Source organism: Triturus cristatus, chromosome 10, assembly GCF_964204655.1.
Source record: "Triturus cristatus chromosome 10, aTriCri1.1, whole genome shotgun sequence".
Taxonomy (NCBI): domain Eukaryota; kingdom Metazoa; phylum Chordata; class Amphibia; order Caudata; family Salamandridae; genus Triturus; species Triturus cristatus.
In genome coordinates, this window is record NC_140593.1 from 847745740 (window position 1) to 847772447 (window position 26708).

The 26708-nt window shown below is 47.1% G+C and overlaps 45 non-coding genes across 45 annotated transcripts; all 45 read left to right on the plus strand.

Moving 5' to 3' along the window:
• Positions 1–669: 669 nt before the first annotated feature.
• TRNAP-CGG (transfer RNA proline (anticodon CGG)) lies at positions 670–741 on the plus strand. The gene has a single exon. It is a non-coding gene; the product is annotated as a tRNA-Pro (tRNA).
• Positions 742–1126: 385 nt separating this feature from the next.
• On the plus strand, positions 1127–1199 carry TRNAV-UAC (transfer RNA valine (anticodon UAC)). The gene has a single exon. It is a non-coding gene; the product is annotated as a tRNA-Val (tRNA).
• A 429-nt stretch (positions 1200–1628) lies between these two features.
• On the plus strand, positions 1629–1700 carry TRNAP-AGG (transfer RNA proline (anticodon AGG)). Its single transcript has one exon. It is a non-coding gene; the product is annotated as a tRNA-Pro (tRNA).
• Positions 1701–2086: 386 nt separating this feature from the next.
• On the plus strand, positions 2087–2159 carry TRNAV-AAC (transfer RNA valine (anticodon AAC)). Its single transcript has one exon. It is a non-coding gene; the product is annotated as a tRNA-Val (tRNA).
• A 289-nt stretch (positions 2160–2448) lies between these two features.
• Positions 2449–2560, plus strand: TRNAL-CAA (transfer RNA leucine (anticodon CAA)). Its single transcript has 2 exons — positions 2449–2486; positions 2515–2560. It is a non-coding gene; the product is annotated as a tRNA-Leu (tRNA).
• Positions 2561–3496: 936 nt separating this feature from the next.
• TRNAP-CGG (transfer RNA proline (anticodon CGG)) lies at positions 3497–3568 on the plus strand. Its single transcript has one exon. It is a non-coding gene; the product is annotated as a tRNA-Pro (tRNA).
• A 385-nt stretch (positions 3569–3953) lies between these two features.
• Positions 3954–4026, plus strand: TRNAV-UAC (transfer RNA valine (anticodon UAC)). The gene has a single exon. It is a non-coding gene; the product is annotated as a tRNA-Val (tRNA).
• A 429-nt stretch (positions 4027–4455) lies between these two features.
• On the plus strand, positions 4456–4527 carry TRNAP-AGG (transfer RNA proline (anticodon AGG)). Its single transcript has one exon. It is a non-coding gene; the product is annotated as a tRNA-Pro (tRNA).
• A 386-nt stretch (positions 4528–4913) lies between these two features.
• On the plus strand, positions 4914–4986 carry TRNAV-AAC (transfer RNA valine (anticodon AAC)). Its single transcript has one exon. It is a non-coding gene; the product is annotated as a tRNA-Val (tRNA).
• Positions 4987–5274: 288 nt separating this feature from the next.
• On the plus strand, positions 5275–5386 carry TRNAL-CAA (transfer RNA leucine (anticodon CAA)). The gene is made up of 2 exons: positions 5275–5312; positions 5341–5386. It is a non-coding gene; the product is annotated as a tRNA-Leu (tRNA).
• Positions 5387–6322: 936 nt separating this feature from the next.
• On the plus strand, positions 6323–6394 carry TRNAP-CGG (transfer RNA proline (anticodon CGG)). The gene has a single exon. It is a non-coding gene; the product is annotated as a tRNA-Pro (tRNA).
• Positions 6395–6779: 385 nt separating this feature from the next.
• TRNAV-UAC (transfer RNA valine (anticodon UAC)) lies at positions 6780–6852 on the plus strand. The gene has a single exon. It is a non-coding gene; the product is annotated as a tRNA-Val (tRNA).
• A 429-nt stretch (positions 6853–7281) lies between these two features.
• Positions 7282–7353, plus strand: TRNAP-AGG (transfer RNA proline (anticodon AGG)). The gene has a single exon. It is a non-coding gene; the product is annotated as a tRNA-Pro (tRNA).
• A 386-nt stretch (positions 7354–7739) lies between these two features.
• On the plus strand, positions 7740–7812 carry TRNAV-AAC (transfer RNA valine (anticodon AAC)). Its single transcript has one exon. It is a non-coding gene; the product is annotated as a tRNA-Val (tRNA).
• A 289-nt stretch (positions 7813–8101) lies between these two features.
• TRNAL-CAA (transfer RNA leucine (anticodon CAA)) lies at positions 8102–8213 on the plus strand. The gene is made up of 2 exons: positions 8102–8139; positions 8168–8213. It is a non-coding gene; the product is annotated as a tRNA-Leu (tRNA).
• A 936-nt stretch (positions 8214–9149) lies between these two features.
• TRNAP-CGG (transfer RNA proline (anticodon CGG)) lies at positions 9150–9221 on the plus strand. The gene has a single exon. It is a non-coding gene; the product is annotated as a tRNA-Pro (tRNA).
• Positions 9222–9606: 385 nt separating this feature from the next.
• Positions 9607–9679, plus strand: TRNAV-UAC (transfer RNA valine (anticodon UAC)). The gene has a single exon. It is a non-coding gene; the product is annotated as a tRNA-Val (tRNA).
• A 429-nt stretch (positions 9680–10108) lies between these two features.
• TRNAP-AGG (transfer RNA proline (anticodon AGG)) lies at positions 10109–10180 on the plus strand. The gene has a single exon. It is a non-coding gene; the product is annotated as a tRNA-Pro (tRNA).
• A 386-nt stretch (positions 10181–10566) lies between these two features.
• On the plus strand, positions 10567–10639 carry TRNAV-AAC (transfer RNA valine (anticodon AAC)). The gene has a single exon. It is a non-coding gene; the product is annotated as a tRNA-Val (tRNA).
• A 1328-nt stretch (positions 10640–11967) lies between these two features.
• On the plus strand, positions 11968–12039 carry TRNAP-CGG (transfer RNA proline (anticodon CGG)). Its single transcript has one exon. It is a non-coding gene; the product is annotated as a tRNA-Pro (tRNA).
• Positions 12040–12424: 385 nt separating this feature from the next.
• Positions 12425–12497, plus strand: TRNAV-UAC (transfer RNA valine (anticodon UAC)). Its single transcript has one exon. It is a non-coding gene; the product is annotated as a tRNA-Val (tRNA).
• Positions 12498–12926: 429 nt separating this feature from the next.
• Positions 12927–12998, plus strand: TRNAP-AGG (transfer RNA proline (anticodon AGG)). The gene has a single exon. It is a non-coding gene; the product is annotated as a tRNA-Pro (tRNA).
• Positions 12999–13384: 386 nt separating this feature from the next.
• On the plus strand, positions 13385–13457 carry TRNAV-AAC (transfer RNA valine (anticodon AAC)). The gene has a single exon. It is a non-coding gene; the product is annotated as a tRNA-Val (tRNA).
• A 289-nt stretch (positions 13458–13746) lies between these two features.
• On the plus strand, positions 13747–13858 carry TRNAL-CAA (transfer RNA leucine (anticodon CAA)). Its single transcript has 2 exons — positions 13747–13784; positions 13813–13858. It is a non-coding gene; the product is annotated as a tRNA-Leu (tRNA).
• A 936-nt stretch (positions 13859–14794) lies between these two features.
• On the plus strand, positions 14795–14866 carry TRNAP-CGG (transfer RNA proline (anticodon CGG)). Its single transcript has one exon. It is a non-coding gene; the product is annotated as a tRNA-Pro (tRNA).
• Positions 14867–15251: 385 nt separating this feature from the next.
• On the plus strand, positions 15252–15324 carry TRNAV-UAC (transfer RNA valine (anticodon UAC)). Its single transcript has one exon. It is a non-coding gene; the product is annotated as a tRNA-Val (tRNA).
• Positions 15325–15753: 429 nt separating this feature from the next.
• Positions 15754–15825, plus strand: TRNAP-AGG (transfer RNA proline (anticodon AGG)). The gene has a single exon. It is a non-coding gene; the product is annotated as a tRNA-Pro (tRNA).
• Positions 15826–16211: 386 nt separating this feature from the next.
• TRNAV-AAC (transfer RNA valine (anticodon AAC)) lies at positions 16212–16284 on the plus strand. The gene has a single exon. It is a non-coding gene; the product is annotated as a tRNA-Val (tRNA).
• A 1336-nt stretch (positions 16285–17620) lies between these two features.
• TRNAP-CGG (transfer RNA proline (anticodon CGG)) lies at positions 17621–17692 on the plus strand. The gene has a single exon. It is a non-coding gene; the product is annotated as a tRNA-Pro (tRNA).
• Positions 17693–18077: 385 nt separating this feature from the next.
• TRNAV-UAC (transfer RNA valine (anticodon UAC)) lies at positions 18078–18150 on the plus strand. Its single transcript has one exon. It is a non-coding gene; the product is annotated as a tRNA-Val (tRNA).
• Positions 18151–18579: 429 nt separating this feature from the next.
• TRNAP-AGG (transfer RNA proline (anticodon AGG)) lies at positions 18580–18651 on the plus strand. Its single transcript has one exon. It is a non-coding gene; the product is annotated as a tRNA-Pro (tRNA).
• A 386-nt stretch (positions 18652–19037) lies between these two features.
• TRNAV-AAC (transfer RNA valine (anticodon AAC)) lies at positions 19038–19110 on the plus strand. The gene has a single exon. It is a non-coding gene; the product is annotated as a tRNA-Val (tRNA).
• A 288-nt stretch (positions 19111–19398) lies between these two features.
• On the plus strand, positions 19399–19510 carry TRNAL-CAA (transfer RNA leucine (anticodon CAA)). Its single transcript has 2 exons — positions 19399–19436; positions 19465–19510. It is a non-coding gene; the product is annotated as a tRNA-Leu (tRNA).
• Positions 19511–20446: 936 nt separating this feature from the next.
• TRNAP-CGG (transfer RNA proline (anticodon CGG)) lies at positions 20447–20518 on the plus strand. The gene has a single exon. It is a non-coding gene; the product is annotated as a tRNA-Pro (tRNA).
• Positions 20519–20903: 385 nt separating this feature from the next.
• TRNAV-UAC (transfer RNA valine (anticodon UAC)) lies at positions 20904–20976 on the plus strand. Its single transcript has one exon. It is a non-coding gene; the product is annotated as a tRNA-Val (tRNA).
• Positions 20977–21405: 429 nt separating this feature from the next.
• Positions 21406–21477, plus strand: TRNAP-AGG (transfer RNA proline (anticodon AGG)). Its single transcript has one exon. It is a non-coding gene; the product is annotated as a tRNA-Pro (tRNA).
• Positions 21478–21863: 386 nt separating this feature from the next.
• Positions 21864–21936, plus strand: TRNAF-AAA (transfer RNA phenylalanine (anticodon AAA)). The gene has a single exon. It is a non-coding gene; the product is annotated as a tRNA-Phe (tRNA).
• Positions 21937–22215: 279 nt separating this feature from the next.
• On the plus strand, positions 22216–22328 carry TRNAW-CCA (transfer RNA tryptophan (anticodon CCA)). The gene is made up of 2 exons: positions 22216–22254; positions 22283–22328. It is a non-coding gene; the product is annotated as a tRNA-Trp (tRNA).
• Positions 22329–23264: 936 nt separating this feature from the next.
• On the plus strand, positions 23265–23336 carry TRNAP-CGG (transfer RNA proline (anticodon CGG)). The gene has a single exon. It is a non-coding gene; the product is annotated as a tRNA-Pro (tRNA).
• Positions 23337–23721: 385 nt separating this feature from the next.
• Positions 23722–23794, plus strand: TRNAV-UAC (transfer RNA valine (anticodon UAC)). Its single transcript has one exon. It is a non-coding gene; the product is annotated as a tRNA-Val (tRNA).
• A 429-nt stretch (positions 23795–24223) lies between these two features.
• TRNAP-AGG (transfer RNA proline (anticodon AGG)) lies at positions 24224–24295 on the plus strand. Its single transcript has one exon. It is a non-coding gene; the product is annotated as a tRNA-Pro (tRNA).
• Positions 24296–24681: 386 nt separating this feature from the next.
• TRNAV-AAC (transfer RNA valine (anticodon AAC)) lies at positions 24682–24754 on the plus strand. The gene has a single exon. It is a non-coding gene; the product is annotated as a tRNA-Val (tRNA).
• A 289-nt stretch (positions 24755–25043) lies between these two features.
• Positions 25044–25155, plus strand: TRNAL-CAA (transfer RNA leucine (anticodon CAA)). Its single transcript has 2 exons — positions 25044–25081; positions 25110–25155. It is a non-coding gene; the product is annotated as a tRNA-Leu (tRNA).
• Positions 25156–26091: 936 nt separating this feature from the next.
• TRNAP-CGG (transfer RNA proline (anticodon CGG)) lies at positions 26092–26163 on the plus strand. The gene has a single exon. It is a non-coding gene; the product is annotated as a tRNA-Pro (tRNA).
• A 385-nt stretch (positions 26164–26548) lies between these two features.
• TRNAV-UAC (transfer RNA valine (anticodon UAC)) lies at positions 26549–26621 on the plus strand. Its single transcript has one exon. It is a non-coding gene; the product is annotated as a tRNA-Val (tRNA).
• The last annotated feature ends 87 nt before the right edge of the window (positions 26622–26708 follow it).

The window sequence follows — 26708 nt, forward strand, 5'->3', positions numbered from 1 at the left end:
AGAAGGCACTGTCCCTGCAACAACACAGGCAGACATGTTCAACAGGGCTTCCTGGTTATGTGGGAGGAGCAGATTGTCATTGGTCACCCCTTGCGAATTTTAATTTACATAAGGAAGACAGAGAGGTAGCTGGGAGTAGGCAGTACACACGGACATTGAGCTCTATCTTGTGATTTGCATCCAATTCTAGATTGAGGCAGGAGGAAAGAAGGTGACTTGCCCAACAATGACCATTCTGGGAATTCAGCCACCCTGGGTCTCCCAGGTGAGTGTTTCAGTCCTGCGAGCCACTCATATAAATCTCGCCTGATCTCGCCTGATCGAGCGCTGAGTGAGCGTGTTTGAATCCAAGAATCAAACGCCTCTTTCTTAGGAGCAAGAATTGGCAGGCCCTCCCTTGCTTCTGGGGTGGAAGTTTATGGGGCAAGGGTCCAGGACTTGCAGAGAAGTACAAGTGCCAGAAAGTGCCTGCAGTTCTCATCAGTGCCTTTTTTCTGCTCACTGGCAGCTAGGATATCGGCTGATCCCTTCCTTGCAAGAGTGAAAAAAACAACATCTTGAGAGAAACATGACTTTGTGTGGCTCACATATAGAGAGAGCAGCCAAATAGCACTGCTTTGTTTCTGAAAGACGCATCAGAAATTGTTCAAATTGGCGACTCGGGAATCAGGCTCGTTGGTCTAGGGGTATGATTCTCACTTCGGGTGCGAGAGGTCCCGGGTTCAAATCCCGGACGAGCCCAAGCTGTGGAATTATTTTTAGGCTGCTTATTATATAGGACCATTTCTTCTTTTCAATGCTATAAGACGCCGTGTGTGGTGAGAAAGTTCCTTTCCCTGCACGCTGTTTCCCACTTTTGGCGTATAGAATTTCAGTGCCGGACTTCTTTGCAACTGCTTTTCTGGGGTGGACCATCAGTGTAGGAACATTAAATTCAAAGTGTTTTTCTAGTGTGATTTCAGGTATGGTTTTAAAATCGCCTTTTGGAATAAAAGTGGTCCTCGTTCCTTTCTTCCAAAGAAAGAGATCGGGTAAGGAGTGTCCAACTTTGAGCTTCATGGACATTGGCCCTTGGTCTGTGCTTTCCAGCCCACTACATGCCAAGAAGATTGCTACCAGAGTATCTGTTTCTGTGGTGTAGTGGTTATCACGTTCGCTTTACACGCGAAATGTCCCTGGTTCGAGACCGGGCAGAAACAGCAGCTTATTGTTTGCATTTACTCTCTCAACTTATAGGAAAGCTGAGATAATGGAAGCTGTCTATCCCTCGCCAGCGTGACGTACTGTGCTCCAGGGGCATCAGTGACAGCTCAAAAAGAGAAGTGACGATAGTTTGCGCCATTCGTTTGCACGTCCTTTTGTACTGAAGGGTGGGCCTACTTGATGAAAGCAAGGCATGAGAGCAGAAATTGTTTTATTGTCCTCACCGAGAGCATACACCTAGAGCAAACAAAATGTCTGAAGGATGGAGTCATTTTCATTTCTTGTTCGATGACGGCCATGGAAAAGACAGCAACCATATTGCAGAAGAGAGCAGCATGTGCAGTTGCTTGCTTTGGGTGAAGCATTCACCGACTCGCTGCCAATAACCCCCGGAGCTGGTGCGAAAGGTGACTCTTGTGTGCCTCGGCTCGTTGGTCTAGGGGTATGATTCTCGCTTAGGGTGCGAGAGGTCCCGGGTTCAAATCCCGGACGAGCCCTTTTTTAGAGGTAAACATACGAATCCTACTCAAAACTCACAATGCCTGACTATTTCTCATTACACTCGGCGCATTGTTGCACAAATTATTTTGAACCTCAGAAGAAAAACGGATATCCATGCTTTTTCTGCCTTCATGCTTAGTCTGTGTGTGTCCCAGGTGATGCTTTCCCAAGCTGTACTTGCTGGCATTTAGGCATCAGATATTTGTCTGTCGATGCCTGCATAAGTAAATTTTTAATACGTCTAATTGCAAGCATGTTGGCTGATATCTCTGCAGTTTTCACACTTGCTCCTCGCTTTCTGAGTGGCTGCTGATACAGCAGAATAGAAGTAGAGAGAATCCTTGAGAGGAACCTTGCTCTAACAGTAAAACACAGCAAGTTAGTTTCTGTAGTGTAGTGGTCATCACGTTCGCCTAACACGCGAAAGGTCCCCGGTTCGAGACCGGGCAGAAACACTGTGCATGAGCTGCTTTTATGTGCACCCTCTAAAACCTTATTATCTCAATGCAAGCTTAAGAAGAGGCGGTCCATGAACCCAGCGAGCCGTGGGAAACTTCCTTTACTTTTGCAAGACGAAACAAAGTAATCCGCATCCATCAGTGGTCGCTCTTGTGCCTAGCTTTTTTTTTATCATGCCATGTTGTATTGTGGGGCCTTTACACCTGTGACATTGCTGTGAACGCTGTTAAGTGCAAACATTGGCAAGTGCAGACAGAAGAGTCAGACCTGTACATAGCCAGGGCTGTCAGGATGGCCGAGTGGTCTAAGGCGCCAGACTCAAGAGAGCTTGATCTTCAGTGCAACTGAGACTTCTGGTCTCCTCATGGAGGCGTGGGTTCAAATCCCACTTCTGACAGGTCTCTTTTACACCCTTAAATCTTCCTGTTTTTTGCAGTGCATTCCCCACACGCCACAATCTTTGCACGGACCTGTAACATATGACGAGAAATCCACCAACGATCAGGCTGGGCCCTCAATCACAATTCCATGTATTCCTGGAAGGGACACCTCAGGCACAACTTCAGTTAAATTTGCACTCCATCACACTAACTGCCGTGCTGGTTTCTCACTAAGCAGTTGATCCTATCTTTGTTGTGAGGCTCTCCTGCCACCTTTTGGGCGGAGAAGGCACTGTCCCTGCAACAACAGAGGCAGACATGTTCAACAGGGCTTCCTGGTTATGTGGGAGGAGCAGATTGTCATTGGTCACCCCTTGCGAATTTTAATTTACATAAGGAAGACAGAGAGGTAGCTGGGAGTAGGCAGTACACATGGACATTGAACTCTATCTTGTGATTTGCAGCCAATTCTAGATTGAGGCAGGAGGAAAGGAGGTGACTTGCCCAACAATGACCATTCTGGGAATTCAGCCACCCTGGGTCTCCCAGGTGAGTGTTTCAGTCCTGCGAGCCACTCATATAAATCTCGCCTGATCTCGCCTGATCGAGCGCTGAGTGAGCGTGTTTAAATCCAAGAATCAAACGCCTCTTTCTTAGGAGCAAGAATTGGCAGGCCCTCCCTTGCTTCTGGGGTGGAAGTTTATGGGGCAAGGGTCCAGGACTTGCAGAGAAGTACAAGTGCCAGAAAGTGCCTGCAGTTCTCATCAGTGCCTTTTTTCTGCTCACTGGCAGCTAGGATATCGGCTGATCCCTTCCTTGCAAGAGTGAAAAAAACAACATCTTGAGAGAAACATGACTTTGTGTGGCTCACATAGAGAGAGAGCAGCCAAATAGCACTGCTTTGTTTCTGAAAGACGCATCAGAAATTGTTCAAATTGGCGACTCGGGAATCAGGCTCGTTGGTCTAGGGGTATGATTCTCGCTTCGGGTGCGAGAGGTCCCGGGTTCAAATCCCGGACGAGCCCAAGCTGTGGAATTATTTTTAGGCTGCTTATTATATAGGACCATTTCTTCTTTTCAATGCTATAAGACGCCGTGTGTGGTGAGAAAGTTCCTTTCCCTGCACGCTGTTTCCCACTTTTGGCGTATAGAATTTCAGTGCCGGACTTCTTTGCAACTGCTTTTCTGGGGTGGACCATCAGTGTAGGAACATTAAATTCAAAGTGTTTTTCTAGTGTGATTTCAGGTATGGTTTTAAAATCGCCTTTTGGAATAAAAGTGGTCCTCGTTCCTTTCTTCCAAAGAAAGAGATCGGGTAAGGAGGGTCCAACGTTGAGCTTCATGGACATTGGCCCTTGGTCTGTGCTTTCCAGCCCACTACATGCCAAGAAGATTGCTGCCAGAGTATCTGTTTCTGTGGTGTAGTGGTTATCATGTTCGCTTTACACGCGAAAGGTCCCTGGTTCGAGACCGGGCAGAAACAGCAGCTTATTGTTTGCATTTACTCTCTCAACTTATAGGAAAGCTGAGATAATGGAAGCTGTCTATCCCTCGCCAGCGTGACGTACTGTGCTCCAGGGGCATCAGTGACAGCTCAAAAAGAGAAGTGACGATAGTTTGCGCCATTCGTTTGCACGTCCTTTTGTACTGAAGGGTGGGCCTACTTGATGAAAGCAAGGCATGAGAGCAGAAATTGTTTTATTGTCCTCACCGAGAGCATACACCTAGAGCAAACAAAATGTCTGAAGGATGGAGGCATTTTCATTTCTTGTTCGATGACGGCCATGGAAAAGACAGCAACCATATTGCAGAAGAGAGCAGCATGTGCAGTTGCTTGCTTTGGGTGAAGCATTCACCGACTCGCTGCCAATATCCCCCGGAGCTGGTGCGAAAGGTGACTCTTGTGTGCCTCGGCTCGTTGGTCTAGGGGTATGATTCTCGCTTAGGGTGCGAGAGGTCCCGGGTTCAAATCCCGGACGAGCCCTTTTTTAGAGGTAAACATACGAATCCTACTCAAAACTCACAATGCCTGACTATTTCTCATTACACTCGGCGCATTGTTGCACAAATTATTTTGAACCTCAGAAGAAAAACGGATATCCATGCTTTTTCTGCCTTCATGCTTAGTCTGTGTGTGTCCCAGGTGATGCTTTCCCAAGCTGTTCTTGCTGGCATTTAGGCATCAGATATTTGTCTGTCGATGCCTGCATAAGTAAATTTTTAATACGTCTAATTGCAAGCATGTTGGCTGATATCTCTGCAGTTTTCACACTTGCTCCTCGCTTTCTGAGTGGCTGCTGATACAGCAGAATAGAAGTAGAGAGAATCCTTGAGAGGAACCTTGCTCTAACAGTAAAACACAGCAAGTTAGTTTCTGTAGTGTAGTGGTCATCACGTTCGCCTAACATGCGAAAGGTCCCTGGTTTGAGACCGGGCAGAAACACTGTGCATGAGCTGCTTTTATGTGCACCCTCTAAAACCTTATTATCTCAATGCAAGCTTAAGAAGAGGCGGTCCATGAACCCAGCGAGCCGTGGGAAACTTCCTTTACTTTTGCAAGATGAAACAAAGTAATCCGCATCCATCAGTGGTCGCTCTTGTGCCTAGCTTTTTTTTTATCATGCCATGTTGTATTGTGGGGCCTTTACACCTGTGACATTGCTGTGAACGCTGTAAGTGCAAACATTGGCAAGTGCAGACAGAAGAGTCAGACCTGTACATAGCCAGGGCTGTCAGGATGGCCGAGTGGTCTAAGGCGCCAGACTCAAGAGAGCTTGATCTTCAGTGCAACTGAGACTTCTGGTCTCCTCATGGAGGCGTGGGTTCAAATCCCACTTCTGACAGGTCTCTTTTACACCCTTAAATCTTCCTGTTTTTTGCAGTGCATTCCCCACACGCCACAATCTTTGCACGGACCTGTAACATATGACGAGAAATCCACCAACGATCAGGCTGGGCCCTCAATCACAATTCCATGTATTCCTGGAAGGGACACCTCAGGCACAACTTCCGTTAAATTTGCACTCCATCACACTAACTGCCGTGCTGGTTTCTCATTAAGCAGTTGATCCTATCTTTGTTGTGAGGCTCTCCTGCCACCTTTTGGGCGGAGAAGGCACTGTCCCTGCAACAACACAGGCAGACATGTTCAACAGGGCTTCCTGGTTATGTGGGAGGAGCAGATTGTCATTGGTCACCCCTTGCGAATTTTAATTTACATAAGGAAGACAGAGAGGTAGCTGGGAGTAGGCAGTACACACGGACATTGAGCTCTATCTTGTGATTTGCATCCAATTCTAGATTGAGGCAGGAGGAAAGAAGGTGACTTGCCCAACAATGACCATTCTGGGAATTCAGCCACCCTGGGTCTCCCAGGTGAGTGTTTCAGTCCTGCGAGCCACTCATATAAATCTCGCCTGATCTCGCCTGATCGAGCGCTGAGTGAGCGTGTTTGAATCCAAGAATCAAACGCCTCTTTCTTAGGAGCAAGAATTGGCAGGCCCTCCCTTGCTTCTGGGGTGGAAGTTTATGGGGCAAGGGTCCAGGACTTGCAGAGAAGTACAAGTGCCAGAAAGTGCCTGCAGTTCTCATCAGTGCCTTTTTTCTGCTCACTGGCAGCTAGGATATCGGCTGATCCCTTCCTTGCAAGAGTGAAAAAAACAACATCTTGAGAGAAACATGACTTTGTGTGGCTCACATATAGAGAGAGCAGCCAAATAGCACTGCTTTGTTTCTGAAAGACGCATCAGAAATTGTTCAAATTGGCGACTCGGGAATCAGGCTCGTTGGTCTAGGGGTATGATTCTCACTTCGGGTGCGAGAGGTCCCGGGTTCAAATCCCGGACGAGCCCAAGCTGTGGAATTATTTTTAGGCTGCTTATTATATAGGACCATTTCTTCTTTTCAATGCTATAAGACGCCGTGTGTGGTGAGAAAGTTCCTTTCCCTGCACGCTGTTTCCCACTTTTGGCGTATAGAATTTCAGTGCCGGACTTCTTTGCAACTGCTTTTCTGGGGTGGACCATCAGTGTAGGAACATTAAATTCAAAGTGTTTTTCTAGTGTGATTTCAGGTATGGTTTTAAAATCGCCTTTTGGAATAAAAGTGGTCCTCGTTCCTTTCTTCCAAAGAAAGAGATCGGGTAAGGAGTGTCCAACTTTGAGCTTCATGGACATTGGCCCTTGGTCTGTGCTTTCCAGCCCACTACATGCCAAGAAGATTGCTACCAGAGTATCTGTTTCTGTGGTGTAGTGGTTATCACGTTCGCTTTACACGCGAAATGTCCCTGGTTCGAGACCGGGCAGAAACAGCAGCTTATTGTTTGCATTTACTCTCTCAACTTATAGGAAAGCTGAGATAATGGAAGCTGTCTATCCCTCGCCAGCGTGACGTACTGTGCTCCAGGGGCATCAGTGACAGCTCAAAAAGAGAAGTGACGATAGTTTGCGCCATTCGTTTGCACGTCCTTTTGTACTGAAGGGTGGGCCTACTTGATGAAAGCAAGGCATGAGAGCAGAAATTGTTTTATTGTCCTCACCGAGAGCATACACCTAGAGCAAACAAAATGTCTGAAGGATGGAGTCATTTTCATTTCTTGTTCGATGACGGCCATGGAAAAGACAGCAACCATATTGCAGAAGAGAGCAGCATGTGCAGTTGCTTGCTTTGGGTGAAGCATTCACCGACTCGCTGCCAATAACCCCCGGAGCTGGTGCGAAAGGTGACTCTTGTGTGCCTCGGCTCGTTGGTCTAGGGGTATGATTCTCGCTTAGGGTGCGAGAGGTCCCGGGTTCAAATCCCGGACGAGCCCTTTTTTAGAGGTAAACATACGAATCCTACTCAAAACTCACAATGCCTGACTATTTCTCATTACACTCGGCGCATTGTTGCACAAATTATTTTGAACCTCAGAAGAAAAACGGATATCCATGCTTTTTCTGCCTTCATGCTTAGTCTGTGTGTGTCCCAGGTGATGCTTTCCCAAGCTGTACTTGCTGGCATTTAGGCATCAGATATTTGTCTGTCGATGCCTGCATAAGTAAATTTTTAATACGTCTAATTGCAAGCATGTTGGCTGATATCTCTGCAGTTTTCACACTTGCTCCTCGCTTTCTGAGTGGCTGCTGATACAGCAGAATAGAAGTAGAGAGAATCCTTGAGAGGAACCTTGCTCTAACAGTAAAACACAGCAAGTTAGTTTCTGTAGTGTAGTGGTCATCACGTTCGCCTAACACGCGAAAGGTCCCCGGTTCGAGACCGGGCAGAAACACTGTGCATGAGCTGCTTTTATGTGCACCCTCTAAAACCTTATTATCTCAATGCAAGCTTAAGAAGAGGCGGTCCATGAACCCAGCGAGCCGTGGGAAACTTCCTTTACTTTTGCAAGACGAAACAAAGTAATCCGCATCCATCAGTGGTCGCTCTTGTGCCTAGCTTTTTTTTTATCATGCCATGTTGTATTGTGGGGCCTTTACACCTGTGACATTGCTGTGAACGCTGTTAAGTGCAAACATTGGCAAGTGCAGACAGAAGAGTCAGACCTGTACATAGCCAGGGCTGTCAGGATGGCCGAGTGGTCTAAGGCGCCAGACTCAAGAGAGCTTGATCTTCAGTGCAACTGAGACTTCTGGTCTCCTCATGGAGGCGTGGGTTCAAATCCCACTTCTGACAGGTCTCTTTTACACCCTTAAATCTTCCTGTTTTTTGCAGTGCATTCCCCACACGCCACAATCTTTGCACGGACCTGTAACATATGACGAGAAATCCACCAACGATCAGGCTGGGCCCTCAATCACAATTCCATGTATTCCTGGAAGGGACACCTCAGGCACAACTTCCGTTAAATTTGCACTCCATCACACTAACTGCCGTGCTGGTTTCTCACTAAGCAGTTGATCCTATCTTTGTTGTGAGGCTCTCCTGCCACCTTTTGGGCGGAGAAGGCACTGTCCCTGCAACAACAGAGGCAGACATGTTCAACAGGGCTTCCTGGTTATGTGGGAGGAGCAGATTGTCATTGGTCACCCCTTGCGAATTTTAATTTACATAAGGAAGACAGAGAGGTAGCTGGGAGTAGGCAGTACACATGGACATTGAACTCTATCTTGTGATTTGCAGCCAATTCTAGATTGAGGCAGGAGGAAAGGAGGTGACTTGCCCAACAATGACCATTCTGGGAATTCAGCCACCCTGGGTCTCCCAGGTGAGTGTTTCAGTCCTGCGAGCCACTCATATAAATCTCGCCTGATCTCGCCTGATCGAGCGAGGAGTGAGCGTGTTTAAATCCAAGAATCAAACGCCTCTTTCTTAGGAGCAAGAATTGGCAGGCCCTCCCTTGCTTCTGGGGTGGAAGTTTATGGGGCAAGGGTCCAGGACTTGCAGAGAAGTACAAGTGCCAGAAAGTGCCTGCAGTTCTCATCAGTGCCTTTTTTCTGCTCACTGGCAGCTAGGATATCGGCTGATCCCTTCCTTGCAAGAGTGAAAAAAACAACATCTTGAGAGAAACATGACTTTGTGTGGCTCACATAGAGAGAGAGCAGCCAAATAGCACTGCTTTGTTTCTGAAAGACGCATCAGAAATTGTTCAAATTGGCGACTCGGGAATCAGGCTCGTTGGTCTAGGGGTATGATTCTCGCTTCGGGTGCGAGAGGTCCCGGGTTCAAATCCCGGACGAGCCCAAGCTGTGGAATTATTTTTAGGCTGCTTATTATATAGGACCATTTCTTCTTTTCAATGCTATAAGACGCCGTGTGTGGTGAGAAAGTTCCTTTCCCTGCACGCTGTTTCCCACTTTTGGCGTATAGAATTTCAGTGCCGGACTTCTTTGCAACTGCTTTTCTGGGGTGGACCATCAGTGTAGGAACATTAAATTCAAAGTGTTTTTCTAGTGTGATTTCAGGTATGGTTTTAAAATCGCCTTTTGGAATAAAAGTGGTCCTCGTTCCTTTCTTCCAAAGAAAGAGATCGGGTAAGGAGGGTCCAACGTTGAGCTTCATGGACATTGGCCCTTGGTCTGTGCTTTCCAGCCCACTACATGCCAAGAAGATTGCTGCCAGAGTATCTGTTTCTGTGGTGTAGTGGTTATCATGTTCGCTTTACACGCGAAAGGTCCCTGGTTCGAGACCGGGCAGAAACAGCAGCTTATTGTTTGCATTTACTCTCTCAACTTATAGGAAAGCTGAGATAATGGAAGCTGTCTATCCCTCGCCAGCGTGACGTACTGTGCTCCAGGGGCATCAGTGACAGCTCAAAAAGAGAAGTGACGATAGTTTGCGCCATTCGTTTGCACGTCCTTTTGTACTGAAGGGTGGGCCTACTTGATGAAAGCAAGGCATGAGAGCAGAAATTGTTTTATTGTCCTCACCGAGAGCATACACCTAGAGCAAACAAAATGTCTGAAGGATGGAGGCATTTTCATTTCTTGTTCGATGACGGCCATGGAAAAGACAGCAACCATATTGCAGAAGAGAGCAGCATGTGCAGTTGCTTGCTTTGGGTGAAGCATTCACCGACTCGCTGCCAATATCCCCCGGAGCTGGTGCGAAAGGTGACTCTTGTGTGCCTCGGCTCGTTGGTCTAGGGGTATGATTCTCGCTTAGGGTGCGAGAGGTCCCGGGTTCAAATCCCGGACGAGCCCTTTTTTAGAGGTAAACATACGAATCCTACTCAAAACTCACAATGCCTGACTATTTCTCATTACACTCGGCGCATTGTTGCACAAATTATTTTGAACCTCAGAAGAAAAACGGATATCCATGCTTTTTCTGCCTTCATGCTTAGTCTGTGTGTGTCCCAGGTGATGCTTTCCCAAGCTGTACTTGCTGGCATTTAGGCATCAGATATTTGTCTGTCGATGCCTGCATAAGTAAATTTTTAATACGTCTAATTGCAAGCATGTTGGCTGATATCTCTGCAGTTTTCACACTTGCTCCTCGCTTTCTGAGTGGCTGCTGATACAGCAGAATAGAAGTAGAGAGAATCCTTGAGAGGAACCTTGCTCTAACAGTAAAACACAGCAAGTTAGTTTCTGTAGTGTAGTGGTCATCACGTTCGCCTAACATGCGAAAGGTCCCTGGTTTGAGACCGGGCAGAAACACTGTGCATGAGCTGCTTTTATGTGCACCCTCTAAAACCTTATTATCTCAATGCAAGCTTAAGAAGAGGCGGTCCATGAACCCAGCGAGCCGTGGGAAACTTCCTTTACTTTTGCAAGATGAAACAAAGTAATCCGCATCCATCAGTGGTCGCTCTTGTGCCTAGCTTTTTTTTTATCATGCCATGTTGTATTGTGGGGCCTTTACACCTGTGACATTGCTGTGAACGCTGTAAGTGCAAACATTGGCAAGTGCAGACAGAAGAGTCAGACCTGTACATAGCCAAGGATGGCCGAGTGGTCTAAGGCGCCAGACTCAAGAGAGCTTGATCTTCAGTGCAACTGAGACTTCTGGTCTCCTCATGGAGGCGTGGGTTCAAATCCCACTTCTGACAGGTCTCTTTTACACCCTTAAATCTTCCTGTTTTTTGCAGTGCATTCCCCACACGCCACAATCTTTGCACGGACCTGTAACATATGACGAGAAATCCACCAACGATCAGGCTGGGCCCTCAATCACAATTCCATGTATTCCTGGAAGGGACACCTCAGGCACAACTTCCGTTAAATTTGCACTCCATCACACTAACTGCCGTGCTGGTTTCTCATTAAGCAGTTGATCCTATCTTTGTTGTGAGGCTCTCCTGCCACCTTTTGGGCGGAGAAGGCACTGTCCCTGCAACAACACAGGCAGACATGTTCAACAGGGCTTCCTGGTTATGTGGGAGGAGCAGATTGTCATTGGTCACCCCTTGCGAATTTTAATTTACATAAGGAAGACAGAGAGGTAGCTGGGAGTAGGCAGTACACACGGACATTGAGCTCTATCTTGTGATTTGCATCCAATTCTAGATTGAGGCAGGAGGAAAGAAGGTGACTTGCCCAACAATGACCATTCTGGGAATTCAGCCACCCTGGGTCTCCCAGGTGAGTGTTTCAGTCCTGCGAGCCACTCATATAAATCTCGCCTGATCTCGCCTGATCGAGCGCTGAGTGAGCGTGTTTGAATCCAAGAATCAAACGCCTCTTTCTTAGGAGCAAGAATTGGCAGGCCCTCCCTTGCTTCTGGGGTGGAAGTTTATGGGGCAAGGGTCCAGGACTTGCAGAGAAGTACAAGTGCCAGAAAGTGCCTGCAGTTCTCATCAGTGCCTTTTTTCTGCTCACTGGCAGCTAGGATATCGGCTGATCCCTTCCTTGCAAGAGTGAAAAAAACAACATCTTGAGAGAAACATGACTTTGTGTGGCTCACATATAGAGAGAGCAGCCAAATAGCACTGCTTTGTTTCTGAAAGACGCATCAGAAATTGTTCAAATTGGCGACTCGGGAATCAGGCTCGTTGGTCTAGGGGTATGATTCTCACTTCGGGTGCGAGAGGTCCCGGGTTCAAATCCCGGACGAGCCCAAGCTGTGGAATTATTTTTAGGCTGCTTATTATATAGGACCATTTCTTCTTTTCAATGCTATAAGACGCCGTGTGTGGTGAGAAAGTTCCTTTCCCTGCACGCTGTTTCCCACTTTTGGCGTATAGAATTTCAGTGCCGGACTTCTTTGCAACTGCTTTTCTGGGGTGGACCATCAGTGTAGGAACATTAAATTCAAAGTGTTTTTCTAGTGTGATTTCAGGTATGGTTTTAAAATCGCCTTTTGGAATAAAAGTGGTCCTCGTTCCTTTCTTCCAAAGAAAGAGATCGGGTAAGGAGTGTCCAACTTTGAGCTTCATGGACATTGGCCCTTGGTCTGTGCTTTCCAGCCCACTACATGCCAAGAAGATTGCTACTAGAGTATCTGTTTCTGTGGTGTAGTGGTTATCACGTTCGCTTTACACGCGAAATGTCCCTGGTTCGAGACCGGGCAGAAACAGCAGCTTATTGTTTGCATTTACTCTCTCAACTTATAGGAAAGCTGAGATAATGGAAGCTGTCTATCCCTCGCCAGCGTGACGTACTGTGCTCCAGGGGCATCAGTGACAGCTCAAAAAGAGAAGTGACGATAGTTTGCGCCATTCGTTTGCACGTCCTTTTGTACTGAAGGGTGGGCCTACTTGATGAAAGCAAGGCATGAGAGCAGAAATTGTTTTATTGTCCTCACCGAGAGCATACACCTAGAGCAAACAAAATGTCTGAAGGATGGAGTCATTTTCATTTCTTGTTCGATGACGGCCATGGAAAAGACAGCAACCATATTGCAGAAGAGAGCAGCATGTGCAGTTGCTTGCTTTGGGTGAAGCATTCACCGACTCGCTGCCAATAACCCCCGGAGCTGGTGCGAAAGGTGACTCTTGTGTGCCTCGGCTCGTTGGTCTAGGGGTATGATTCTCGCTTAGGGTGCGAGAGGTCCCGGGTTCAAATCCCGGACGAGCCCTTTTTTAGAGGTAAACATACGAATCCTACTCAAAACTCACAATGCCTGACTATTTCTCATTACACTCGGCGCATTGTTGCACAAATTATTTTGAACCTCAGAAGAAAAACGGATATCCATGCTTTTTCTGCCTTCATGCTTAGTCTGTGTGTGTCCCAGGTGATGCTTTCCCAAGCTGTACTTGCTGGCATTTAGGCATCAGATATTTGTCTGTCGATGCCTGCATAAGTAAATTTTTAATACGTCTAATTGCAAGCATGTTGGCTGATATCTCTGCAGTTTTCACACTTGCTCTTCGCTTTCTGAGTGGCTGCTGATACAGCAGAATAGAAGTAGAGAGAATCCTTGAGAGGAACCTTGCTCTAACAGTAAAACACAGCAAGTTAGTTTCTGTAGTGTAGTGGTCATCACGTTCGCCTAACACGCGAAAGGTCCCCGGTTCGAGACCGGGCAGAAACACTGTGCATGAGCTGCTTTTATGTGCACCCTCTAAAACCTTATTATCTCAATGCAAGCTTAAGAAGAGGCGGTCCATGAACCCAGCGAGCCGTGGGAAACTTCCTTTACTTTTGCAAGACGAAACAAAGTAATCCGCATCCATCAGTGGTCGCTCTTGTGCCTAGCTTTTTTTTTATCATGCCATGTTGTATTGTGGGGCCTTTACACCTGTGACATTGCTGTGAACGCTGTTAAGTGCAAACATTGGCAAGTGCAGACAGAAGAGTCAGACCTGTACATAGCCAGGGCTGTCAGGATGGCCGAGTGGTCTAAGGCGCCAGACTCAAGCGAGCTTGATCTTCAGTGCAACTGAGACTTCTGGTCTCCTCATGGAGGCGTGGGTTCAAATCCCACTTCTGACAGGTCTCTTTTACACCCTTAAATCTTCCTGTTTTTTGCAGTGCATTCCCCACACGCCACAATCTTTGCACGGACCTGTAACATATGACGAGAAATCCACCAACGATCAGGCTGGGCCCTCAATCACAATTCCATGTATTCCTGGAAGGGACACCTCAGGCACAACTTCAGTTAAATTTGCACTCCATCACACTAACTGCCGTGCTGGTTTCTCACTAAGCAGTTGATCCTATCTTTGTTGTGAGGCTCTCCTGCCACCTTTTGGGCGGAGAAGGCACTGTCCCTGCAACAACAGAGGCAGACATGTTCAACAGGGCTTCCTGGTTATGTGGGAGGAGCAGATTGTCATTGGTCACCCCTTGCGAATTTTAATTTACATAAGGAAGACAGAGAGGTAGCTGGGAGTAGGCAGTACACATGGACATTGAACTCTATCTTGTGATTTGCAGCCAATTCTAGATTGAGGCAGGAGGAAAGGAGGTGACTTGCCCAACAATGACCATTCTGGGAATTCAGCCACCCTGGGTCTCCCAGGTGAGTGTTTCAGTCCTGCGAGCCACTCATATAAATCTCGCCTGATCTCGCCTGATCGAGCGCTGAGTGAGCGTGTTTAAATCCAAGAATCAAACGCCTCTTTCTTAGGAGCAAGAATTGGCAGGCCCTCCCTTGCTTCTGGGGTGGAAGTTTATGGGGCAAGGGTCCAGGACTTGCAGAGAAGTACAAGTGCCAGAAAGTGCCTGCAGTTCTCATCAGTGCCTTTTTTCTGCTCACTGGCAGCTAGGATATCGGCTGATCCCTTCCTTGCAAGAGTGAAAAAAACAACATCTTGAGAGAAACATGACTTTGTGTGGCTCACATAGAGAGAGAGCAGCCAAATAGCACTGCTTTGTTTCTGAAAGACGCATCAGAAATTGTTCAAATTGGCGACTCGGGAATCAGGCTCGTTGGTCTAGGGGTATGATTCTCGCTTCGGGTGCGAGAGGTCCCGGGTTCAAATCCCGGACGAGCCCAAGCTGTGGAATTATTTTTAGGCTGCTTATTATATAGGACCATTTCTTCTTTTCAATGCTATAAGACGCCGTGTGTGGTGAGAAAGTTCCTTTCCCTGCACGCTGTTTCCCACTTTTGGCGTATAGAATTTCAGTGCCGGACTTCTTTGCAACTGCTTTTCTGGGGTGGACCATCAGTGTAGGAACATTAAATTCAAAGTGTTTTTCTAGTGTGATTTCAGGTATGGTTTTAAAATCGCCTTTTGGAATAAAAGTGGTCCTCGTTCCTTTCTTCCAAAGAAAGAGATCGGGTAAGGAGGGTCCAACGTTGAGCTTCATGGACATTGGCCCTTGGTCTGTGCTTTCCAGCCCACTACATGCCAAGAAGATTGCTGCCAGAGTATCTGTTTCTGTGGTGTAGTGGTTATCATGTTCGCTTTACACGCGAAAGGTCCCTGGTTCGAGACCGGGCAGAAACAGCAGCTTATTGTTTGCATTTACTCTCTCAACTTATAGGAAAGCTGAGATAATGGAAGCTGTCTATCCCTCGCCAGCGTGACGTACTGTGCTCCAGGGGCATCAGTGACAGCTCAAAAAGAGAAGTGACGATAGTTTGCGCCATTCGTTTGCACGTCCTTTTGTACTGAAGGGTGGGCCTACTTGATGAAAGCAAGGCATGAGAGCAGAAATTGTTTTATTGTCCTCACCGAGAGCATACACCTAGAGCAAACAAAATGTCTGAAGGATGGAGGCATTTTCATTTCTTGTTCGATGACGGCCATGGAAAAGACAGCAACCATATTGCAGAAGAGAGCAGCATGTGCAGTTGCTTGCTTTGGGTGAAGCATTCACCGACTCGCTGCCAATATCCCCCGGAGCTGGTGCGAAAGGTGACTCTTGTGTGCCTCGGCTCGTTGGTCTAGGGGTATGATTCTCGCTTAGGGTGCGAGATGTCCCGGGTTCAAATCCCGGACGAGCCCTTTTTTAGAGGTAAACATACGAATCCTACTCAAAACTCACAATGCCTGACTATTTCTCATTACACTCGGCGCATTGTTGCACAAATTATTTTGAACCTCAGAAGAAAAACGGATATCCATGCTTTTTCTGCCTTCATGCTTAGTCTGTGTGTGTCCCAGGTGATGCTTTCCCAAGCTGTTCTTGCTGGCATTTAGGCATCAGATATTTGTCTGTCGATGCCTGCATAAGTAAATTTTTAATACGTCTAATTGCAAGCATGTTGGCTGATATCTCTGCAGTTTTCACACTTGCTCCTCGCTTTCTGAGTGGCTGCTGATACAGCAGAATAGAAGTAGAGAGAATCCTTGAGAGGAACCTTGCTCTAACAGTAAAACACAGCAAGTTAGTTTCTGTAGTGTAGTGGTCATCACGTTCGCCTAACATGCGAAAGGTCCCTGGTTTGAGACCGGGCAGAAACACTGTGCATGAGCTGCTTTTATGTGCACCCTCTAAAACCTTATTATCTCAATGCAAGCTTAAGAAGAGGCGGTCCATGAACCCAGCGAGCCGTGGGAAACTTCCTTTACTTTTGCAAGATGAAACAAAGTAATCCGCATCCATCAGTGGTCGCTCTTGTGCCTAGCTTTTTTTTTATCATGCCATGTTGTATTGTGGGGCCTTTACACCTGTGACATTGCTGTGAACGCTGTAAGTGCAAACATTGGCAAGTGCAGACAGAAGAGTCAGACCTGTACATAGCCAGGGCTGTCAGGATGGCCGAGTGGTCTAAGGCGCCAGACTCAAGAGAGCTTGATCTTCAGTGCAACTGAGACTTCTGGTCTCCTCATGGAGGCGTGGGTTCAAATCCCACTTCTGATAGGTCTCTTTTACACCCTTAAATCTTCCTGTTTTTTGCAGTGCATTCCCCACACGCCACAATCTTTGCACGGACCTGTAACATATGACGAGAAATCCACCAACGATCAGGCTGGGCCCTCAATCACAATTCCATGTATTCCTGGAAGGGACACCTCAGGCACAACTTCCGTTAAATTTGCACTCCATCACACTAACTGCCGTGCTGGTTTCTCATTAAGCAGTTGATCCTATCTTTGTTGTGAGGCTCTCCTGCCACCTTTTGGGCGGAGAAGGCACTGTCCCTGCAACAACACAGGCAGACATGTTCAACAGGGCTTCCTGGTTATGTGGGAGGAGCAGATTGTCATTGGTCACCCCTTGCGAATTTTAATTTACATAAGGAAGACAGAGAGGTAGCTGGGAGTAGGCAGTACACACGGACATTGAGCTCTATCTTGTGATTTGCAGCCAATTCTAGATTGAGGCAGGAGGAAAGGAGGTGACTTGCCCAACAATGACCATTCTGGGAATTCAGCCACCCTGGGTCTCCCAGGTGAGTGTTTCAGTCCTGCGAGCCACTCATATAAATCTCGCCTGATCGAGCCTGATTGAGCGCTGAGTGAGCGTGTTTGAATCCAAGAATCAAACGCCTCTTTCTTAGGAGCAAGAATTGGCAGGCCCTCCCTTGCTTCTGGGGTGGAAGTTTATGGGGCAAGGGTCCAGGACTTGCAGAGAAGTACAAGTGCCAGAAAGTGCCTGCAGTTCTCATCAGTGCCTTTTTTCTGCTCACTGGCAGCTAGGATATCGGCTGATCCCTTCCTTGCAAGAGTGAAAAAAACAACATCTTGAGAGAAACATGACTTTGTGTGGCTCACATAGAGAGAGAGCAGCCAAATAGCACTGCTTTGTTTCTGAAAGACGCATCAGAAATTGTTCAAATTGCCGACTCGGGAATCAGGCTCGTTGGTCTAGGGGTATGATTCTCACTTCGGGTGCGAGAGGTCCCGGGTTCAAATCCCGGACGAGCCCAAGCTGTGGAATTATTTTTAGGCTGCTTATTATATAGGACCATTTCTTCTTTTCAATGCTATAAGACGCCGTGTGTGGTGAGAAAGTTCCTTTCCCTGCACGCTGTTTCCCACTTTTGGCGTATAGAATTTCAGTGCCGGACTTCTTTGCAACTGCTTTTCTGGGGTGGACCATCAGTGTAGGAACATTAAATTCAAAGTGTTTTTCTAGTGTGATTTCAGGTATGGTTTTAAAATCGCCTTTTGGAATAAAAGTGGTCCTCGTTCCTTTCTTCCAAAGAAAGAGATCGGGTAAGGAGGGTCCAACGTTGAGCTTCATGGACATTGGCCCTTGGTCTGTGCTTTCCAGCCCACTACATGCCAAGAAGATTGCTACCAGAGTATCTGTTTCTGTGGTGTAGTGGTTATCACGTTCGCTTTACATGCGAAAGGTCCCTGGTTCGAGACCGGGCAGAAACAGCAGCTTATTGTTTGCATTTACTCTCTCAACTTATAGGAAAGCTGAGATAATGGAAGCTGTCTATCCCTCGCCAGCGTGACGTACTGTGCTCCAGGGGCATCAGTGACAGCTCAAAAAGAGAAGTGACGATAGTTTGCGCCATTCGTTTGCACGTCCTTTTGTACTGAAGGGTGGGCCTACTTGATGAAAGCAAGGCATGAGAGCAGAAATTGTTTTATTGTCCTCACCGAGAGCATACACCTAGAGCAAACAAAATGTCTGAAGGATGGAGGCATTTTCATTTCTTGTTCGATGACGGCCATGGAAAAGACAGCAACCATATTGCAGAAGAGAGCAGCATGTGCAGTTGCTTGCTTTGGGTGAAGCATTCACCGACTCGCTGCCAATAACCCCCGGAGCTGGTGCGAAAGGTGACTCTTGTGTGCCTCGGCTCGTTGGTCTAGGGGTATGATTCTCGCTTAGGGTGCGAGAGGTCCCGGGTTCAAATCCCGGACGAGCCCTTTTTTAGAGGTAAACATACGAATCCTACTCAAAACTCACAATGCCTGACTATTTCTCATTACACTCGGCGCATTGTTGCACAAATTATTTTGAACCTCAGAAGAAAAACGGATATCCATGCTTTTTCTGCCTTCATGCTTAGTCTGTGTGTGTCCCAGGTGATGCTTTCCCAAGCTGTACTTGCTGGCATTTAGGCATCAGATATTTGTCTGTCGATGCCTGCATAAGTAAATTTTTAATACGTCTAATTGCAAGCATGTTGGCTGATATCTCTGCAGTTTTCACACTTGCTCCTCGCTTTCTGAGTGGCTGCTGATACAGCAGAATAGAAGTAGAGAGAATCCTTGAGAGGAACCTTGCTCTAACAGTAAAACACAGCAAGTTAGTTTCTGTAGTGTAGTGGTCATCACGTTCGCCTAACACGCGAAAGGTCCCCGGTTCGAGACCGGGCAGAAACACTGTGCATGAGCTGCTTTTATGTGCACCCTCTAAAACCTTATTATCTCAATGCAAGCTTAAGAAGAGGCGGTCCATGAACCCAGCGAGCCGTGGGAAACTTCCTTTACTTTTGCAAGACGAAACAAAGTAATCCGCATCCATCAGTGGTCGCTCTTGTGCCTAGCTTTTTTTTTATCATGCCATGTTGTATTGTGGGGCCTTTACACCTGTGACATTGCTGTGAACGCTGTAAGTGCAAACATTGGCAAGTGCAGACAGAAGAGTCAGACCAGTACATAGCCAGGGCTGTCAGGATGGCCGAGTGGTCTAAGGCGCCAGACTCAAGAGAGCTTGATCTTCAGTGCAACTGAGACTTCTGGTCTCCTCATGGAGGCGTGGGTTCAAATCCCACTTCTGACAGGTCTCTTTTACACCCTTAAATCTTCCTGTTTTTTGCAGTGCATTCCCCACACGCCACAATCTTTGCACGGACCTGTAACATATGACGAGAAATCCACCAACGATCAGGCTGGGCCCTCAATCACAATTCCATGTATTCCTGGAAGGGACACCTCAGGCACAACTTCCGTTAAATTTGCACTCCATCACACTAACTGCCGTGCTGGTTTCTCACTAAGCAGTTGATCCTATCTTTGTTGTGAGGCTCTCCTGCCACCTTTTGGGCGGAGAAGGCACTGTCCCTGCAACAACAGAGGCAGACATGTTCAACAGGGCTTCCTGGTTATGTGGGAGGAGCAGATTGTCATTGGTCACCCCTTGCGAATTTTAATTTACATAAGGAAGACAGAGAGGTAGCTGGGAGTAGGCAGTACACATGGACATTGAACTCTATCTTGTGATTTGCAGCCAATTCTAGATTGAGGCAGGAGGAAAGGAGGTGACTTGCCCAACAATGACCATTCTGGGAATTCAGCCACCCTGGGTCTCCCAGGTGAGTGTTTCAGTCCTGCGAGCCACTCATATAAATCTCGCCTGATCTCGCCTGATCGAGCGCTGAGTGAGCGTGTTTAAATCCAAGAATCAAACGCCTCTTTCTTAGGAGCAAGAATTGGCAGGCCCTCCCTTGCTTCTGGGGTGGAAGTTTATGGGGCAAGGGTCCAGGACTTGCAGAGAAGTACAAGTGCCAGAAAGTGCCTGCAGTTCTCATCAGTGCCTTTTTTCTGCTCACTGGCAGCTAGGATATCGGCTGATCCCTTCCTTGCAAGAGTGAAAAAAACAACATCTTGAGAGAAACATGACTTTGTGTGGCTCACATAGAGAGAGAGCAGCCAAATAGCACTGCTTTGTTTCTGAAAGACGCATCAGAAATTGTTCAAATTGCCGACTCGGGAATCAGGCTCGTTGGTCTAGGGGTATGATTCTCGCTTCGGGTGCGAGAGGTCCCGGGTTCAAATCCCGGACGAGCCCAAGCTGTGGAATTATTTTTAGGCTGCTTATTATATAGGACCATTTCTTCTTTTCAATGCTATAAGACGCCGTGTGTGGTGAGAAAGTTCCTTTCCCTGCACGCTGTTTCCCACTTTTGGCGTATAGAATTTCAGTGCCGGACTTCTTTGCAACTGCTTTTCTGGGGTGGACCATCAGTGTAGGAACATTAAATTCAAAGTGTTTTTCTAGTGTGATTTCAGGTATGGTTTTAAAATCGCCTTTTGGAATAAAAGTGGTCCTCGTTCCTTTCTTCCAAAGAAAGAGATCGGGTAAGGAGGGTCCAACGTTGAGCTTCATGGACATTGGCCCTTGGTCTGTGCTTTCCAGCCCACTACATGCCAAGAAGATTGCTGCCAGAGTATCTGTTTCTGTGGTGTAGTGGTTATCATGTTCGCTTTACACGCGAAAGGTCCCTGGTTCGAGACCGGGCAGAAACAGCAGCTTATTGTTTGCATTTACTCTCTCAACTTATAGGAAAGCTGAGATAATGGAAGCTGTCTATCCCTCGCCAGCGTGACGTACTGTGCTCCAGGGGCATCAGTGACAGCTCAAAAAGAGAAGTGACGATAGTTTGCGCCATTCGTTTGCACGTCCTTTTGTACTGAAGGGTGGGCCTACTTGATGAAAGCAAGGCATGAGAGCAGAAATTGTTTTATTGTCCTCACCGAGAGCATACACCTAGAGCAAACAAAATGTCTGAAGGATGGAGGCATTTTCATTTCTTGTTCGATGACGGCCATGGAAAAGACAGCAACCATATTGCAGAAGAGAGCAGCATGTGCAGTTGCTTGCTTTGGGTGAAGCATTCACCGACTCGCTGCCAATATCCCCCGGAGCTGGTGCGAAAGGTGACTCTTGTGTGCCTCGGCTCGTTGGTCTAGGGGTATGATTCTCGCTTAGGGTGCGAGAGGTCCCGGGTTCAAATCCCGGACGAGCCCTTTTTTAGAGGTAAACATACGAATCCTACTCAAAACTCACAATGCCTGACTATTTCTCATTACACTCGGCGCATTGTTGCACAAATTATTTTGAACCTCAGAAGAAAAACGGATATCCATGCTTTTTCTGCCTTCATGCTTAGTCTGTGTGTGTCCCAGGTGATGCTTTCCCAAGCTGTTCTTGCTGGCATTTAGGCATCAGATATTTGTCTGTCGATGCCTGCATAAGTAAATTTTTAATACGTCTAATTGCAAGCATGTTGGCTGATATCTCTGCAGTTTTCACACTTGCTCCTCGCTTTCTGAGTGGCTGCTGATACAGCAGAATAGAAGTAGAGAGAATCCTTGAGAGGAACCTTGCTCTAACAGTAAAACACAGCAAGTTAGTTTCTGTAGTGTAGTGGTCATCACGTTCGCCTAAAATGCGAAAGGTCCCTGGTTTGAGACCTGGCAGAAACACTGTGCATGAGCTGCTTTTATGTGCACCCTCTAAAACCTTATTATCTCAATGCAAGCTTAAGAAGAGGCGGTCCATGAACCCAGCGAGCCGTGGGAAACTTCCTTTACTTTTGCAAGACGAAACAAAGTAATCCGCATCCATCAGTGGTCGCTCTTGTGCCTAGCTTTTTTTTTATCATGCCATGTTGTATTGTGGGGCCTTTACACCTGTGACATTGCTGTGAACGCTGTAAGTGCAAACATTGGCAAGTGCAGACAGAAGAGTCAGACCTGTACATAGCCAAGGATGGCCGAGTGGTCTAAGGCGCCAGACTCCAGAGAGCTTGATCTTCAGTGCAACTGAGACTTCTGGTCTCCTCATGGAGGCGTGGGTTCAAATCCCACTTCTGACAGGTCTCTTTTACACCCTTAAATCTTCCTGTTTTTTGCAGTGCATTCCCCACACGCCACAATCTTTGCACGGACCTGTAACATATGACGAGAAATCCACCAACGATCAGGCTGGGCCCTCAATCACAATTCCATGTATTCCTGGAAGGGACACCTCAGGCACAACTTCCGTTAAATTTGCACTCCATCACACTAACTGCCGTGCTGGTTTCTCATTAAGCAGTTGATCCTATCTTTGTTGTGAGGCTCTCCTGCCACCTTTTGGGCGGAGAAGGCACTGTCCCTGCAACAACACAGGCAGACATGTTCAACAGGGCTTCCTGGTTATGTGGGAGGAGCAGATTGTCATTGGTCACCCCTTGCGAATTTTAATTTACATAAGGAAGACAGAGAGGTAGCTGGGAGTAGGCAGTACACACGGACATTGAGCTCTATCTTGTGATTTGCATCCAATTCTAGATTGAGGCAGGAGGAAAGAAGGTGACTTGCCCAACAATGACCATTCTGGGAATTCAGCCACCCTGGGTCTCCCAGGTGAGTGTTTCAGTCCTGCGAGCCACTCATATAAATCTCGCCTGATCTCGCCTGATCGAGCGCTGAGTGAGCGTGTTTGAATCCAAGAATCAAACGCCTCTTTCTTAGGAGCAAGAATTGGCAGGCCCTCCCTTGCTTCTGGGGTGGAAGTTTATGGGGCAAGGGTCCAGGACTTGCAGAGAAGTACAAGTGCCAGAAAGTGCCTGCAGTTCTCATCAGTGCCTTTTTTCTGCTCACTGGCAGCTAGGATATCGGCTGATCCCTTCCTTGCAAGAGTGAAAAAAACAACATCTTGAGAGAAACATGACTTTGTGTGGCTCACATATAGAGAGAGCAGCCAAATAGCACTGCTTTGTTTCTGAAAGACGCATCAGAAATTGTTCAAATTGGCGACTCGGGAATCAGGCTCGTTGGTCTAGGGGTATGATTCTCACTTCGGGTGCGAGAGGTCCCGGGTTCAAATCCCGGACGAGCCCAAGCTGTGGAATTATTTTTAGGCTGCTTATTATATAGGACCATTTCTTCTTTTCAATGCTATAAGACGCCGTGTGTGGTGAGAAAGTTCCTTTCCCTGCACGCTGTTTCCCACTTTTGGCGTATAGAATTTCAGTGCCGGACTTCTTTGCAACTGCTTTTCTGGGGTGGACCATCAGTGTAGGAACATTAAATTCAAAGTGTTTTTCTAGTGTGATTTCAGGTATGGTTTTAAAATCGCCTTTTGGAATAAAAGTGGTCCTCGTTCCTTTCTTCCAAAGAAAGAGATCGGGTAAGGAGTGTCCAACTTTGAGCTTCATGGACATTGGCCCTTGGTCTGTGCTTTCCAGCCCACTACATGCCAAGAAGATTGCTACCAGAGTATCTGTTTCTGTGGTGTAGTGGTTATCACGTTCGCTTTACACGCGAAATGTCCCTGGTTCGAGACCGGGCAGAAACAGCAGCTTATTGTTTGCATTTACTCTCTCAACTTATAGGAAAGCTGAGATAATGGAAGCTGTCTATCCCTCGCCAGCGTGACGTACTGTGCTCCAGGGGCATCAGTGACAGCTCAAAAAGAAAAGTGACGATAGTTTGCGCCATTCGTTTGCACGTCCTTTTGTACTGAAGGGTGGGCCTACTTGATGAAAGCAAGGCATGAGAGCAGAAATTGTTTTATTGTCCTCACCGAGAGCATACACCTAGAGCAAACAAAATGTCTGAAGGATGGAGTCATTTTCATTTCTTGTTCGATGACGGCCATGGAAAAGACAGCAACCATATTGCAGAAGAGAGCAGCATGTGCAGTTGCTTGCTTTGGGTGAAGCATTCACCGACTCGCTGCCAATAACCCCCGGAGCTGGTGCGAAAGGTGACTCTTGTGTGCCTCGGCTCGTTGGTCTAGGGGTATGATTCTCGCTTAGGGTGCGAGAGGTCCCGGGTTCAAATCCCGGACGAGCCCTTTTTTAGAGGTAAACATACGAATCCTACTCAAAACTCACAATGCCTGACTATTTCTCATTACACTCGGCGCATTGTTGCACAAATTATTTTGAACCTCAGAAGAAAAACGGATATCCATGCTTTTTCTGCCTTCATGCTTAGTCTGTGTGTGTCCCAGGTGATGCTTTCCCAAGCTGTACTTGCTGGCATTTAGGCATCAGATATTTGTCTGTCGATGCCTGCATAAGTAAATTTTTAATACGTCTAATTGCAAGCATGTTGGCTGATATCTCTGCAGTTTTCACACTTGCTCCTCGCTTTCTGAGTGGCTGCTGATACAGCAGAATAGAAGTAGAGAGAATCCTTGAGAGGAACCTTGCTCTAACAGTAAAACACAGCAAGTTAGTTTCTGTAGTGTAGTGGTCATCACGTTCGCCTAACACGCGAAAGGTCCCCGGTTCGAGACCGGGCAGAAACACTGTGCATGAGCTGCTTTTATGTGCACCCTCTAAAACCTTATTATCTCAATGCAAGCTTAAGAAGAGGCGGTCCATGAACCCAGCGAGCCGTGGGAAACTTCCTTTACTTTTGCAAGACGAAACAAAGTAATCCGCATCCATCAGTGGTCGCTCTTGTGCCTAGCTTTTTTTTTATCATGCCATGTTGTATTGTGGGGCCTTTACACCTGTGACATTGCTGTGAACGCTGTTAAGTGCAAACATTGGCAAGTGCAGACAGAAGAGTCAGACCTGTACATAGCCAGGGCTGTCAGGATGGCCGAGTGGTCTAAGGCGCCAGACTCAAGAGAGCTTGATCTTCAGTGCAACTGAGACTTCTGGTCTCCTCATGGAGGCGTGGGTTCAAATCCCACTTCTGACAGGTCTCTTTTACACCCTTAAATCTTCCTGTTTTTTGCAGTGCATTCCCCACACGCCACAATCTTTGCACGGACCTGTAACATATGACGAGAAATCCACCAACGATCAGGCTGGGCCCTCAATCACAATTCCATGTATTCCTGGAAGGGACACCTCAGGCACAACTTCCGTTAAATTTGCACTCCATCACACTAACTGCCGTGCTGGTTTCTCACTAAGCAGTTGATCCTATCTTTGTTGTGAGGCTCTCCTGCCACCTTTTGGGCGGAGAAGGCACTGTCCCTGCAACAACAGAGGCAGACATGTTCAACAGGGCTTCCTGGTTATGTGGGAGGAGCAGATTGTCATTGGTCACCCCTTGCGAATTTTAATTTACATAAGGAAGACAGAGAGGTAGCTGGGAGTAGGCAGTACACATGGACATTGAACTCTATCTTGTGATTTGCAGCCAATTCTAGATTGAGGCAGGAGGAAAGGAGGTGACTTGCCCAACAATGACCATTCTGGGAATTCAGCCACCCTGGGTCTCCCAGGTGAGTGTTTCAGTCCTGCGAGCCACTCATATAAATCTCGCCTGATCTCGCCTGATCGAGCGCTGAGTGAGCGTGTTTAAATCCAAGAATCAAACGCCTCTTTCTTAGGAGCAAGAATTGGCAGGCCCTCCCTTGCTTCTGGGGTGGAAGTTTATGGGGCAAGGGTCCAGGACTTGCAGAGAAGTACAAGTGCCAGAAAGTGCCTGCAGTTCTCATCAGTGCCTTTTTTCTGCTCACTGGCAGCTAGGATATCGGCTGATCCCTTCCTTGCAAGAGTGAAAAAAACAACATCTTGAGAGAAACATGACTTTGTGTGGCTCACATAGAGAGAGAGCAGCCAAATAGCACTGCTTTGTTTCTGAAAGACGCATCAGAAATTGTTCAAATTGGCGACTCGGGAATCAGGCTCGTTGGTCTAGGGGTATGATTCTCGCTTCGGGTGCGAGAGGTCCCGGGTTCAAATCCCGGACGAGCCCAAGCTGTGGAATTATTTTTAGGCTGCTTATTATATAGGACCATTTCTTCTTTTCAATGCTATAAGACGCCGTGTGTGGTGAGAAAGTTCCTTTCCCTGCACGCTGTTTCCCACTTTTGGCGTATAGAATTTCAGTGCCGGACTTCTTTGCAACTGCTTTTCTGGGGTGGACCATCAGTGTAGGAACATTAAATTCAAAGTGTTTTTCTAGTGTGATTTCAGGTATGGTTTTAAAATCGCCTTTTGGAATAAAAGTGGTCCTCGTTCCTTTCTTCCAAAGAAAGAGATCGGGTAAGGAGGGTCCAACGTTGAGCTTCATGGACATTGGCCCTTGGTCTGTGCTTTCCAGCCAACTACATGCCAAGAAGATTGCTGCCAGAGTATCTGTTTCTGTGGTGTAGTGGTTATCATGTTCGCTTTACACGCGAAAGGTCCCTGGTTCGAGACCGGGCAGAAACAGCAGCTTATTGTTTGCATTTACTCTCTCAACTTATAGGAAAGCTGAGATAATGGAAGCTGTCTATCCCTCGCCAGCGTGACGTACTG